Source organism: Amaranthus tricolor, chromosome 5 (assembly GCF_026212465.1).
Source record: "Amaranthus tricolor cultivar Red isolate AtriRed21 chromosome 5, ASM2621246v1, whole genome shotgun sequence".
Taxonomy (NCBI): Eukaryota; Viridiplantae; Streptophyta; class Magnoliopsida; order Caryophyllales; family Amaranthaceae; genus Amaranthus; species Amaranthus tricolor.
Window position 1 is genome coordinate 15236481 of NC_080051.1, and position 15705 is coordinate 15252185.

Sequence of the window (15705 nt, forward strand, 5' to 3'; positions counted from 1 at the left end):
CAAATAAAGTCATAACTGATATATCATAAAGACATAAACCCTAAAAATTTAACCCATTAAACCCATTGAAATTCTATGCGCCTCCTCTGTTCCTCTTCTCTCCTTTGTGCGACTGTGCGGCCTACACCTTCTCCTTCCTCTTCTCTCCGGCGGCTTCTTCTCTGTGCGACTGTGCGCCTTCTCCTTCATCTTCTCTGCGGCACCAAGGTAAGTATTATTTCTTTGTTGTCCGATTTTTTTGATTTTTTTGATCGATTTATTCTGATTTGGATTGTGTTCGATTTTTTTTATTTTTTTGTGTTTGATTTTAATGTTCATTGTTGTTACTGCTATTTTCATTGTTCTTAATGCCATGTTTAATTCTTCATAATAATTTGGTTCGTGTTTGTGTTATTTAGGGTTCGATTTTTTGGTTTTGTGTTTGATTTTTTTGTGTTTGTGTTACTGCTATTTTTTGTGTTTGATTTTTTTGTGTTTGATTTTGTGTTATTTAGGGTTCATTGTTCTTAATCCTCATTAAATCTCAATTCTTTCTTCCTATTATTCTATACTTATTTTTTTTATTTACTCCATTTTTTGGTTTCTTGACCAATTTTTGCAAGATTCATATGTTTTGGCTTCATCGGTTTGTCTCATTTCAGGTAATTTTTTTTTTTTATTTTTTTTTATTTTACAACTTATTTTACAACATATATTGTACACTGTATAATCTTTTGAATGAAAGCTTTTGATAATCATTTGTATAATCTTTTGAAGTTAAGTAATGTAAAGTGATAACAATATCTTATTTATGTATACTGTGTTGTGTTAATACTGTATTGAATGAAAGCTTTATTACTTATTTAAGAAGATTTCGCAAAATTTGTATACCATTGAATCTAAACTATTTGGGTCAAATGGGTCAAATGACCTGAAATATATGGGTTTAATGTAGGGCTGGCAAAAGCTGAGCCGACCTGCTAACCTGATCTGAAACCGACCCGAAATTAGCGGGTTTGGGTTTAGATTTTTGACCCAATTAATTAAATGGGTCAACCCGACCTGATCTGTTTATTAAATGGGTTAGGTTCATGTTGAATATTTAAACCCGAAAAAAACCTGTTTAACCCATTTATTAAATGGGTCAATCAGGTCAGGTCGACCCATATTTAACCCGTTGAAAATTTTAAATAAAGTCATAATTCATAAAGATGATGACTAGAAATTTATTAACCCAAATAAAGTCATAACTGATATATCATAAAGACATAAACCCTAAAAATTTAACCCATTAAACCCATTGAAATTCTATGCGCCTCCTCTGTTCCTCTTCTCTCCTTTGTGCGACTGTGCGGCCTACACCTTCTCCTTCCTCTTCTCTCCGGCGGCTTCTTCTCTGTGCGACTGTGCGCCTTCTCCTTCATCTTCTCTGCGGCACCAAGGTAAGTATTATTTCTTTGTTGTCCGATTTTTTTGATTTTTTTGATCGATTTATTCTGATTTGGATTGTGTTCGATTTTTTTTATTTTTTTGTGTTTGATTTTAATGTTCATTGTTGTTACTGCTATTTTCATTGTTCTTAATGCCATCTTTAATTCTTCATAATAATTTGGTTCGTGTTTGTGTTATTTAGGGTTCGATTTTTTGGTTTTGTGTTTGATTTTTTTGTGTTTGTGTTACTGCTATTTTTTGTGTTTGATTTTTTTGTGTTTGATTTTGTGTTATTTAGGGTTCATTGTTCTTAATCCTCATTAAATCTCAATTCTTTCTTCCTATTATTCTATACTTATTTTTTTTATTTACTCCATTTTTTGGTTTCTTGACCAATTTTTGCAAGATTCATATGTTTTGGCTTCATCGGTTTGTCTCATTTCAGGTAATTTTTTATTTTATTTTTTTTTTATTTTACAACTTATTTTACAACATATATTGTACACTGTATAATCTTTTGAATGAAAGCTTTTGATAATCATTTGTATAATCTTTTGAAGTTAAGTAATGTAAAGTGATAACAATATCTTATTTATGTATACTGTGTTGTGTTAATACTGTATTGAATGAAAGCTTTATTACTTATTTAAGAAGATTTCGCAAAATTTGTATACCATTGAATCTAAACTATTTGGGTCAAATGGGTCAAATGACCTGAAATATATGGGTTTAATGTAGGGCTGGCAAAAGCTGAGCCGACCTGCTAACCTGATCTGAAACCGACCCGAAATTAGCGGGTTTGGGTTTAGATTTTTGACCCAATTAATTAAATGGGTCAACCCGACCTGATCTGTTTATTAAATGGGTTAGGTTCATGTTGAATATTTAAACCCGAAAAAAACCTGTTTAACCCATTTATTAAATGGGTCAATCAGGTCAGGTCGACCCATATTTAACCCGTTGAAAATTTTAAATAAAGTCATAATTCATAAAGATGATGACTAGAAATTTATTAACCCAAATAAAGTCATAACTGATATATCATAAAGACATAAACCCTAAAAATTTAACCCATTAAACCCATTGAAATTCTATGCGCCTCCTCTGTTCCTCTTCTCTCCTTTGTGCGACTGTGCGGCCTACACCTTCTCCTTCCTCTTCTCTCCGGCGGCTTCTTCTCTGTGCGACTGTGCGCCTTCTCCTTCATCTTCTCTGCGGCACCAAGGTAAGTATTATTTCTTTGTTGTCCGATTTTTTTGATTTTTTTGATCGATTTATTCTGATTTGGATTGTGTTCGATTTTTTTTATTTTTTTGTGTTTGATTTTAATGTTCATTGTTGTTACTGCTATTTTCATTGTTCTTAATGCCATGTTTAATTCTTCATAATAATTTGGTTCGTGTTTGTGTTATTTAGGGTTCGATTTTTTGGTTTTGTGTTTGATTTTTTTGTGTTTGTGTTACTGCTATTTTTTGTGTTTGATTTTTTTGTGTTTGATTTTGTGTTATTTAGGGTTCATTGTTCTTAATCCTCATTAAATCTCAATTCTTTCTTCCTATTATTCTATACTTATTTTTTTTATTTACTCCATTTTTTGGTTTCTTGACCAATTTTTGCAAGATTCATATGTTTTGGCTTCATCGGTTTGTCTCATTTCAGGTAATTTTTTTTTTTTATTTTTTTTTTATTTTACAACTTATTTTACAACATATATTGTACACTGTATAATCTTTTGAATGAAAGCTTTTGATAATCATTTGTATAATCTTTTGAAGTTAAGTAATGTAAAGTGATAACAATATCTTATTTATGTATACTGTGTTGTGTTAATACTGTATTGAATGAAAGCTTTATTACTTATTTAAGAAGATTTCGCAAAATTTGTATACCATTGAATCTAAACTATTTGGGTCAAATGGGTCAAATGACCTGAAATATATGGGTTTAATGTAGGGCTGGCAAAAGCTGAGCCGACCTGCTAACCTGATCTGAAACCGACCCGAAATTAGCGGGTTTGGGTTTAGATTTTTGACCCAATTAATTAAATGGGTCAACCCGACCTGATCTGTTTATTAAATGGGTTAGGTTCATGTTGAATATTTAAACCCGAAAAAAACCTGTTTAACCCATTTATTAAATGGGTCAATCAGGTCAGGTCGACCCATATTTAACCCGTTGAAAATTTTAAATAAAGTCATAATTCATAAAGATGATGACTAGAAATTTATTAACCCAAATAAAGTCATAACTGATATATCATAAAGACATAAACCCTAAAAATTTAACCCATTAAACCCATTGAAATTCTATGCGCCTCCTCTGTTCCTCTTCTCTCCTTTGTGCGACTGTGCGGCCTACACCTTCTCCTTCCTCTTCTCTCCGGCGGCTTCTTCTCTGTGCGACTGTGCGCCTTCTCCTTCATCTTCTCTGCGGCACCAAGGTAAGTATTATTTCTTTGTTGTCCGATTTTTTTGATTTTTTTGATCGATTTATTCTGATTTGGATTGTGTTCGATTTTTTTTATTTTTTTGTGTTTGATTTTAATGTTCATTGTTGTTACTGCTATTTTCATTGTTCTTAATGCCATGTTTAATTCTTCATAATAATTTGGTTCGTGTTTGTGTTATTTAGGGTTCGATTTTTTGGTTTTGTGTTTGATTTTTTTGTGTTTGTGTTACTGCTATTTTTTGTGTTTGATTTTTTTGTGTTTGATTTTGTGTTATTTAGGGTTCATTGTTCTTAATCCTCATTAAATCTCAATTCTTTCTTCCTATTATTCTATACTTATTTTTTTTATTTACTCCATTTTTTGGTTTCTTGACCAATTTTTGCAAGATTCATATGTTTTGGCTTCATCGGTTTGTCTCATTTCAGGTAATTTTTTTTTTTTATTTTTTTTTTATTTTACAACTTATTTTACAACATATATTGTACACTGTATAATCTTTTGAATGAAAGCTTTTGATAATCATTTGTATAATCTTTTGAAGTTAAGTAATGTAAAGTGATAACAATATCTTATTTATGTATACTGTGTTGTGTTAATACTGTATTGAATGAAAGCTTTATTACTTATTTAAGAAGATTTCGCAAAATTTGTATACCATTGAATCTAAACTATTTGGGTCAAATGGGTCAAATGACCTGAAATATATGGGTTTAATGTAGGGCTGGCAAAAGCTGAGCCGACCTGCTAACCTGATCTGAAACCGACCCGAAATTAGCGGGTTTGGGTTTAGATTTTTGACCCAATTAATTAAATGGGTCAACCCGACCTGATCTGTTTATTAAATGGGTTAGGTTCATGTTGAATATTTAAACCCGAAAAAAACCTGTTTAACCCATTTATTAAATGGGTCAATCAGGTCAGGTCGACCCATATTTAACCCGTTGAAAATTTTAAATAAAGTCATAATTCATAAAGATGATGACTAGAAATTTATTAACCCAAATAAAGTCATAACTGATATATCATAAAGACATAAACCCTAAAAATTTAACCCATTAAACCCATTGAAATTCTATGCGCCTCCTCTGTTCCTCTTCTCTCCTTTGTGCGACTGTGCGGCCTACACCTTCTCCTTCCTCTTCTCTCCGGCGGCTTCTTCTCTGTGCGACTGTGCGCCTTCTCCTTCATCTTCTCTGCGGCACCAAGGTAAGTATTATTTCTTTGTTGTCCGATTTTTTTGATTTTTTTGATCGATTTATTCTGATTTGGATTGTGTTCGATTTTTTTTATTTTTTTGTGTTTGATTTTAATGTTCATTGTTGTTACTGCTATTTTCATTGTTCTTAATGCCATGTTTAATTCTTCATAATAATTTGGTTCGTGTTTGTGTTATTTAGGGTTCGATTTTTTGGTTTTGTGTTTGATTTTTTTGTGTTTGTGTTACTGCTATTTTTTGTGTTTGATTTTTTTGTGTTTGATTTTGTGTTATTTAGGGTTCATTGTTCTTAATCCTCATTAAATCTCAATTCTTTCTTCCTATTATTCTATACTTATTTTTTTTATTTACTCCATTTTTTGGTTTCTTGACCAATTTTTGCAAGATTCATATGTTTTGGCTTCATCGGTTTGTCTCATTTCAGGTAATTTTTTTTTTTTATTTTTTTTTTATTTTACAACTTATTTTACAACATATATTGTACACTGTATAATCTTTTGAATGAAAGCTTTTGATAATCATTTGTATAATCTTTTGAAGTTAAGTAATGTAAAGTGATAACAATATCTTATTTATGTATACTGTGTTGTGTTAATACTGTATTGAATGAAAGCTTTATTACTTATTTAAGAAGATTTCGCAAAATTTGTATACCATTGAATCTAAACTATTTGGGTCAAATGGGTCAAATGACCTGAAATATATGGGTTTAATGTAGGGCTGGCAAAAGCTGAGCCGACCTGCTAACCTGATCTGAAACCGACCCGAAATTAGCGGGTTTGGGTTTAGATTTTTGACCCAATTAATTAAATGGGTCAACCCTACCTGATCTGTTTATTAAATGGGTTAGGTTCATGTTGAATATTTAAACCCGAAAAAAACCTGTTTAACCCATTTATTAAATGGGTCAATCAGGTCAGGTCGACCCATATTTAACCCGTTGAAAATTTTAAATAAAGTCATAATTCATAAAGATGATGACTAGAAATTTATTAACCCAAATAAAGTCATAACTGATATATCATAAAGACATAAACCCTAAAAATTTAACCCATTAAACCCATTGAAATTCTATGCGCCTCCTCTGTTCCTCTTCTCTCCTTTGTGCGACTGTGCGGCCTACACCTTCTCCTTCCTCTTCTCTCCGGCGGCTTCTTCTCTGTGCGACTGTGCGCCTTCTCCTTCATCTTCTCTGCGGCACCAAGGTAAGTATTATTTCTTTGTTGTCCGATTTTTTTGATTTTTTTGATCGATTTATTCTGATTTGGATTGTGTTCGATTTTTTTTATTTTTTTGTGTTTGATTTTAATGTTCATTGTTGTTACTGCTATTTTCATTGTTCTTAATGCCATCTTTAATTCTTCATAATAATTTGGTTCGTGTTTGTGTTATTTAGGGTTCGATTTTTTGGTTTTGTGTTTGATTTTTTTGTGTTTGTGTTACTGCTATTTTTTGTGTTTGATTTTTTTGTGTTTGATTTTGTGTTATTTAGGGTTCATTGTTCTTAATCCTCATTAAATCTCAATTCTTTCTTCCTATTATTCTATACTTATTTTTTTTATTTACTCCATTTTTTGGTTTCTTGACCAATTTTTGCAAGATTCATATGTTTTGGCTTCATCGGTTTGTCTCATTTCAGGTAATTTTTTATTTTATTTTTTTTTTATTTTACAACTTATTTTACAACATATATTGTACACTGTATAATCTTTTGAATGAAAGCTTTTGATAATCATTTGTATAATCTTTTGAAGTTAAGTAATGTAAAGTGATAACAATATCTTATTTATGTATACTGTGTTGTGTTAATACTGTATTGAATGAAAGCTTTATTACTTATTTAAGAAGATTTCGCAAAATTTGTATACCATTGAATCTAAACTATTTGGGTCAAATGGGTCAAATGACCTGAAATATATGGGTTTAATGTAGGGCTGGCAAAAGCTGAGCCGACCTGCTAACCTGATCTGAAACCGACCCGAAATTAGCGGGTTTGGGTTTAGATTTTTGACCCAATTAATTAAATGGGTCAACCCGACCTGATCTGTTTATTAAATGGGTTAGGTTCATGTTGAATATTTAAACCCGAAAAAAACCTGTTTAACCCATTTATTAAATGGGTCAATCAGGTCAGGTCGACCCATATTTAACCCGTTGAAAATTTTAAATAAAGTCATAATTCATAAAGATGATGACTAGAAATTTATTAACCCAAATAAAGTCATAACTGATATATCATAAAGACATAAACCCTAAAAATTTAACCCATTAAACCCATTGAAATTCTATGCGCCTCCTCTGTTCCTCTTCTCTCCTTTGTGCGACTGTGCGGCCTACACCTTCTCCTTCCTCTTCTCTCCGGCGGCTTCTTCTCTGTGCGACTGTGCGCCTTCTCCTTCATCTTCTCTGCGGCACCAAGGTAAGTATTATTTCTTTGTTGTCCGATTTTTTTGATTTTTTTGATCGATTTATTCTGATTTGGATTGTGTTCGATTTTTTTTATTTTTTTGTGTTTGATTTTAATGTTCATTGTTGTTACTGCTATTTTCATTGTTCTTAATGCCATGTTTAATTCTTCATAATAATTTGGTTCGTGTTTGTGTTATTTAGGGTTCGATTTTTTGGTTTTGTGTTTGATTTTTTTGTGTTTGTGTTACTGCTATTTTTTGTGTTTGATTTTTTTGTGTTTGATTTTGTGTTATTTAGGGTTCATTGTTCTTAATCCTCATTAAATCTCAATTCTTTCTTCCTATTATTCTATACTTATTTTTTTTATTTACTCCATTTTTTGGTTTCTTGACCAATTTTTGCAAGATTCATATGTTTTGGCTTCATCGGTTTGTCTCATTTCAGGTAATTTTTTTTTTTATTTTTTTTTTATTTTACAACTTATTTTACAACATATATTGTACACTGTATAATCTTTTGAATGAAAGCTTTTGATAATCATTTGTATAATCTTTTGAAGTTAAGTAATGTAAAGTGATAACAATATCTTATTTATGTATACTGTGTTGTGTTAATACTGTATTGAATGAAAGCTTTATTACTTATTTAAGAAGATTTCGCAAAATTTGTATACCATTGAATCTAAACTATTTGGGTCAAATGGGTCAAATGACCTGAAATATATGGGTTTAATGTAGGGCTGGCAAAAGCTGAGCCGACCTGCTAACCTGATCTGAAACCGACCCGAAATTAGCGGGTTTGGGTTTAGATTTTTGACCCAATTAATTAAATGGGTCAACCCGACCTGATCTGTTTATTAAATGGGTTAGGTTCATGTTGAATATTTAAACCCGAAAAAAACCTGTTTAACCCATTTATTAAATGGGTCAATCAGGTCAGGTCGACCCATATTTAACCCGTTGAAAATTTTAAATAAAGTCATAATTCATAAAGATGATGACTAGAAATTTATTAACCCAAATAAAGTCATAACTGATATATCATAAAGACATAAACCCTAAAAATTTAACCCATTAAACCCATTGAAATTCTATGCGCCTCCTCTGTTCCTCTTCTCTCCTTTGTGCGACTGTGCGGCCTACACCTTCTCCTTCCTCTTCTCTCCGGCGGCTTCTTCTCTGTGCGACTGTGCGCCTTCTCCTTCATCTTCTCTGCGGCACCAAGGTAAGTATTATTTCTTTGTTGTCCGATTTTTTTGATTTTTTTGATCGATTTATTCTGATTTGGATTGTGTTCGATTTTTTTTATTTTTTTGTGTTTGATTTTAATGTTCATTGTTGTTACTGCTATTTTCATTGTTCTTAATGCCATGTTTAATTCTTCATAATAATTTGGTTCGTGTTTGTGTTATTTAGGGTTCGATTTTTTGGTTTTGTGTTTGATTTTTTTGTGTTTGTGTTACTGCTATTTTTTGTGTTTGATTTTTTTGTGTTTGATTTTGTGTTATTTAGGGTTCATTGTTCTTAATCCTCATTAAATCTCAATTCTTTCTTCCTATTATTCTATACTTATTTTTTTTATTTACTCCATTTTTTGGTTTCTTGACCAATTTTTGCAAGATTCATATGTTTTGGCTTCATCGGTTTGTCTCATTTCAGGTAATTTTTTTTTTTTATTTTTTTTTTATTTTACAACTTATTTTACAACATATATTGTACACTGTATAATCTTTTGAATGAAAGCTTTTGATAATCATTTGTATAATCTTTTGAAGTTAAGTAATGTAAAGTGATAACAATATCTTATTTATGTATACTGTGTTGTGTTAATACTGTATTGAATGAAAGCTTTATTACTTATTTAAGAAGATTTCGCAAAATTTGTATACCATTGAATCTAAACTATTTGGGTCAAATGGGTCAAATGACCTGAAATATATGGGTTTAATGTAGGGCTGGCAAAAGCTGAGCCGACCTGCTAACCTGATCTGAAACCGACCCGAAATTAGCGGGTTTGGGTTTAGATTTTTGACCCAATTAATTAAATGGGTCAACCCGACCTGATCTGTTTATTAAATGGGTTAGGTTCATGTTGAATATTTAAACCCGAAAAAAACCTGTTTAACCCATTTATTAAATGGGTCAATCAGGTCAGGTCGACCCATATTTAACCCGTTGAAAATTTTAAATAAAGTCATAATTCATAAAGATGATGACTAGAAATTTATTAACCCAAATAAAGTCATAACTGATATATCATAAAGACATAAACCCTAAAAATTTAACCCATTAAACCCATTGAAATTCTATGCGCCTCCTCTGTTCCTCTTCTCTCCTTTGTGCGACTGTGCGGCCTACACCTTCTCCTTCCTCTTCTCTCCGGCGGCTTCTTCTCTGTGCGACTGTGCGCCTTCTCCTTCATCTTCTCTGCGGCACCAAGGTAAGTATTATTTCTTTGTTGTCCGATTTTTTTGATTTTTTTGATCGATTTATTCTGATTTGGATTGTGTTCGATTTTTTTTATTTTTTTGTGTTTGATTTTAATGTTCATTGTTGTTACTGCTATTTTCATTGTTCTTAATGCCATGTTTAATTCTTCATAATAATTTGGTTCGTGTTTGTGTTATTTAGGGTTCGATTTTTTGGTTTTGTGTTTGATTTTTTTGTGTTTGTGTTACTGCTATTTTTTGTGTTTGATTTTTTTGTGTTTGATTTTGTGTTATTTAGGGTTCATTGTTCTTAATCCTCATTAAATCTCAATTCTTTCTTCCTATTATTCTATACTTATTTTTTTTATTTACTCCATTTTTTGGTTTCTTGACCAATTTTTGCAAGATTCATATGTTTTGGCTTCATCGGTTTGTCTCATTTCAGGTAATTTTTTTTTTTTATTTTTTTTTTATTTTACAACTTATTTTACAACATATATTGTACACTGTATAATCTTTTGAATGAAAGCTTTTGATAATCATTTGTATAATCTTTTGAAGTTAAGTAATGTAAAGTGATAACAATATCTTATTTATGTATACTGTGTTGTGTTAATACTGTATTGAATGAAAGCTTTATTACTTATTTAAGAAGATTTCGCAAAATTTGTATACCATTGAATCTAAACTATTTGGGTCAAATGGGTCAAATGACCTGAAATATATGGGTTTAATGTAGGGCTGGCAAAAGCTGAGCCGACCTGCTAACCTGATCTGAAACCGACCCGAAATTAGCGGGTTTGGGTTTAGATTTTTGACCCAATTAATTAAATGGGTCAACCCGACCTGATCTGTTTATTAAATGGGTTAGGTTCATGTTGAATATTTAAACCCGAAAAAAACCTGTTTAACCCATTTATTAAATGGGTCAATCAGGTCAGGTCGACCCATATTTAACCCGTTGAAAATTTTAAATAAAGTCATAATTCATAAAGATGATGACTAGAAATTTATTAACCCAAATAAAGTCATAACTGATATATCATAAAGACATAAACCCTAAAAATTTAACCCATTAAACCCATTGAAATTCTATGCGCCTCCTCTGTTCCTCTTCTCTCCTTTGTGCGACTGTGCGGCCTACACCTTCTCCTTCCTCTTCTCTCCGGCGGCTTCTTCTCTGTGCGACTGTGCGCCTTCTCCTTCATCTTCTCTGCGGCACCAAGGTAAGTATTATTTCTTTGTTGTCCGATTTTTTTGATTTTTTTGATCGATTTATTCTGATTTGGATTGTGTTCGATTTTTTTTATTTTTTTGTGTTTGATTTTAATGTTCATTGTTGTTACTGCTATTTTCATTGTTCTTAATGCCATCTTTAATTCTTCATAATAATTTGGTTCGTGTTTGTGTTATTTAGGGTTCGATTTTTTGGTTTTGTGTTTGATTTTTTTGTGTTTGTGTTACTGCTATTTTTTGTGTTTGATTTTTTTGTGTTTGATTTTGTGTTATTTAGGGTTCATTGTTCTTAATCCTCATTAAATCTCAATTCTTTCTTCCTATTATTCTATACTTATTTTTTTTATTTACTCCATTTTTTGGTTTCTTGACCAATTTTTGCAAGATTCATATGTTTTGGCTTCATCGGTTTGTCTCATTTCAGGTAATTTTTTTTTTTATTTTTTTTTTATTTTACAACTTATTTTACAACATATATTGTACACTGTATAATCTTTTGAATGAAAGCTTTTGATAATCATTTGTATAATCTTTTGAAGTTAAGTAATGTAAAGTGATAACAATATCTTATTTATGTATACTGTGTTGTGTTAATACTGTATTGAATGAAAGCTTTATTACTTATTTAAGAAGATTTCGCAAAATTTGTATACCATTGAATCTAAACTATTTGGGTCAAATGGGTCAAATGACCTGAAATATATGGGTTTAATGTAGGGCTGGCAAAAGCTGAGCCGACCTGCTAACCTGATCTGAAACCGACCCGAAATTAGCGGGTTTGGGTTTAGATTTTTGACCCAATTAATTAAATGGGTCAACCCGACCTGATCTGTTTATTAAATGGGTTAGGTTCATGTTGAATATTTAAACCCGAAAAAAACCTGTTTAACCCATTTATTAAATGGGTCAATCAGGTCAGGTCGACCCATATTTAACCCGTTGAAAATTTTAAATAAAGTCATAATTCATAAAGATGATGACTAGAAATTTATTAACCCAAATAAAGTCATAACTGATATATCATAAAGACATAAACCCTAAAAATTTAACCCATTAAACCCATTGAAATTCTATGCGCCTCCTCTGTTCCTCTTCTCTCCTTTGTGCGACTGTGCGGCCTACACCTTCTCCTTCCTCTTCTCTCCGGCGGCTTCTTCTCTGTGCGACTGTGCGCCTTCTCCTTCATCTTCTCTGCGGCACCAAGGTAAGTATTATTTCTTTGTTGTCCGATTTTTTTGATTTTTTTGATCGATTTATTCTGATTTGGATTGTGTTCGATTTTTTTTATTTTTTTGTGTTTGATTTTAATGTTCATTGTTGTTACTGCTATTTTCATTGTTCTTAATGCCATGTTTAATTCTTCATAATAATTTGGTTCGTGTTTGTGTTATTTAGGGTTCGATTTTTTGGTTTTGTGTTTGATTTTTTTGTGTTTGTGTTACTGCTATTTTTTGTGTTTGATTTTTTTGTGTTTGATTTTGTGTTATTTAGGGTTCATTGTTCTTAATCCTCATTAAATCTCAATTCTTTCTTCCTATTATTCTATACTTATTTTTTTTATTTACTCCATTTTTTGGTTTCTTGACCAATTTTTGCAAGATTCATATGTTTTGGCTTCATCGGTTTGTCTCATTTCAGGTAATTTTTTTTTTTTATTTTTTTTTTATTTTACAACTTATTTTACAACATATATTGTACACTGTATAATCTTTTGAATGAAAGCTTTTGATAATCATTTGTATAATCTTTTGAAGTTAAGTAATGTAAAGTGATAACAATATCTTATTTATGTATACTGTGTTGTGTTAATACTGTATTGAATGAAAGCTTTATTACTTATTTAAGAAGATTTCGCAAAATTTGTATACCATTGAATCTAAACTATTTGGGTCAAATGGGTCAAATGACCTGAAATATATGGGTTTAATGTAGGGCTGGCAAAAGCTGAGCCGACCTGCTAACCTGATCTGAAACCGACCCGAAATTAGCGGGTTTGGGTTTAGATTTTTGACCCAATTAATTAAATGGGTCAACCCGACCTGATCTGTTTATTAAATGGGTTAGGTTCATGTTGAATATTTAAACCCGAAAAAAACCTGTTTAACCCATTTATTAAATGGGTCAATCAGGTCAGGTCGACCCATATTTAACCCGTTGAAAATTTTAAATAAAGTCATAATTCATAAAGATGATGACTAGAAATTTATTAACCCAAATAAAGTCATAACTGATATATCATAAAGACATAAACCCTAAAAATTTAACCCATTAAACCCATTGAAATTCTATGCGCCTCCTCTGTTCCTCTTCTCTCCTTTGTGCGACTGTGCGGCCTACACCTTCTCCTTCCTCTTCTCTCCGGCGGCTTCTTCTCTGTGCGACTGTGCGCCTTCTCCTTCATCTTCTCTGCGGCACCAAGGTAAGTATTATTTCTTTGTTGTCCGATTTTTTTGATTTTTTTGATCGATTTATTCTGATTTGGATTGTGTTCGATTTTTTTTATTTTTTTGTGTTTGATTTTAATGTTCATTGTTGTTACTGCTATTTTCATTGTTCTTAATGCCATCTTTAATTCTTCATAATAATTTGGTTCGTGTTTGTGTTATTTAGGGTTCGATTTTTTGGTTTTGTGTTTGATTTTTTTGTGTTTGTGTTACTGCTATTTTTTGTGTTTGATTTTTTTGTGTTTGATTTTGTGTTATTTAGGGTTCATTGTTCTTAATCCTCATTAAATCTCAATTCTTTCTTCCTATTATTCTATACTTATTTTTTTTATTTACTCCATTTTTTGGTTTCTTGACCAATTTTTGCAAGATTCATATGTTTTGGCTTCATCGGTTTGTCTCATTTCAGGTAATTTTTTTTTTTATTTTTTTTTTATTTTACAACTTATTTTACAACATATATTGTACACTGTATAATCTTTTGAATGAAAGCTTTTGATAATCATTTGTATAATCTTTTGAAGTTAAGTAATGTAAAGTGATAACAATATCTTATTTATGTATACTGTGTTGTGTTAATACTGTATTGAATGAAAGCTTTATTACTTATTTAAGAAGATTTCGCAAAATTTGTATACCATTGAATCTAAACTATTTGGGTCAAATGGGTCAAATGACCTGAAATATATGGGTTTAATGTAGGGCTGGCAAAAGCTGAGCCGACCTGCTAACCTGATCTGAAACCGACCCGAAATTAGCGGGTTTGGGTTTAGATTTTTGACCCAATTAATTAAATGGGTCAACCCGACCTGATCTGTTTATTAAATGGGTTAGGTTCATGTTGAATATTTAAACCCGAAAAAAACCTGTTTAACCCATTTATTAAATGGGTCAATCAGGTCAGGTCGACCCATATTTAACCCGTTGAAAATTTTAAATAAAGTCATAATTCATAAAGATGATGACTAGAAATTTATTAACCCAAATAAAGTCATAACTGATATATCATAAAGACATAAACCCTAAAAATTTAACCCATTAAACCCATTGAAATTTTATGCGCCTCCTCTGTTCCTCTTCTCTCCTTTGTGCGACTGTGCGGCCTACACCTTCTCCTTCCTCTTCTCTCCGGCGGCTTCTTCTCTGTGCGACTGTGCGCCTTCTCCTTCATCTTCTCTGCGGCACCAAGGTAAGTATTATTTCTTTGTTGTCCGATTTTTTTGATTTTTTTGATCGATTTATTCTGATTTGGATTGTGTTCGATTTTTTTTATTTTTTTGTGTTTGATTTTAATGTTCATTGTTGTTACTGCTATTTTCATTGTTCTTAATGCCATGTTTAATTCTTCATAATAATTTGGTTCGTGTTTGTGTTATTTAGGGTTCGATTTTTTGGTTTTGTGTTTGATTTTTTTGTGTTTGTGTTACTGCTATTTTTTGTGTTTGATTTTTTTGTGTTTGATTTTGTGTTATTTAGGGTTCATTGTTCTTAATCCTCATTAAATCTCAATTCTTTCTTCCTATTATTCTATACTTATTTTTTTTATTTACTCCATTTTTTGGTTTCTTGACCAATTTTTGCAAGATTCATATGTTTTGGCTTCATCGGTTTGTCTCATTTCAGGTAATTTTTTTTTTTTATTTTTTTTTATTTTACAACTTATTTTACAACATATATTGTACACTGTATAATCTTTTGAATGAAAGCTTTTGATAATCATTTGTATAATCTTTTGAAGTTAAGTAATGTAAAGTGATAACAATATCTTATTTATGTATACTGTGTTGTGTTAATACTGTATTGAATGAAAGCTTTATTACTTATTTAAGAAGATTTCGCAAAATTTGTATACCATTGAATCTAAACTATTTGGGTCAAATGGGTCAAATGACCTGAAATATATGGGTTTAATGTAGGGCTGGCAAAAGCTGAGCCGACCTGCTAACCTGATCTGAAACCGACCCGAAATTAGCGGGTTTGGGTTTAGATTTTTGACCCAATTAATTAAATGGGTCAACCCGACCTGATCTGTTTATTAAATGGGTTAGGTTCATGTTGAATATTTAAACCCGAAAAAAACCTGTTTAACCCATTTATTAAATGGGTCAATCAG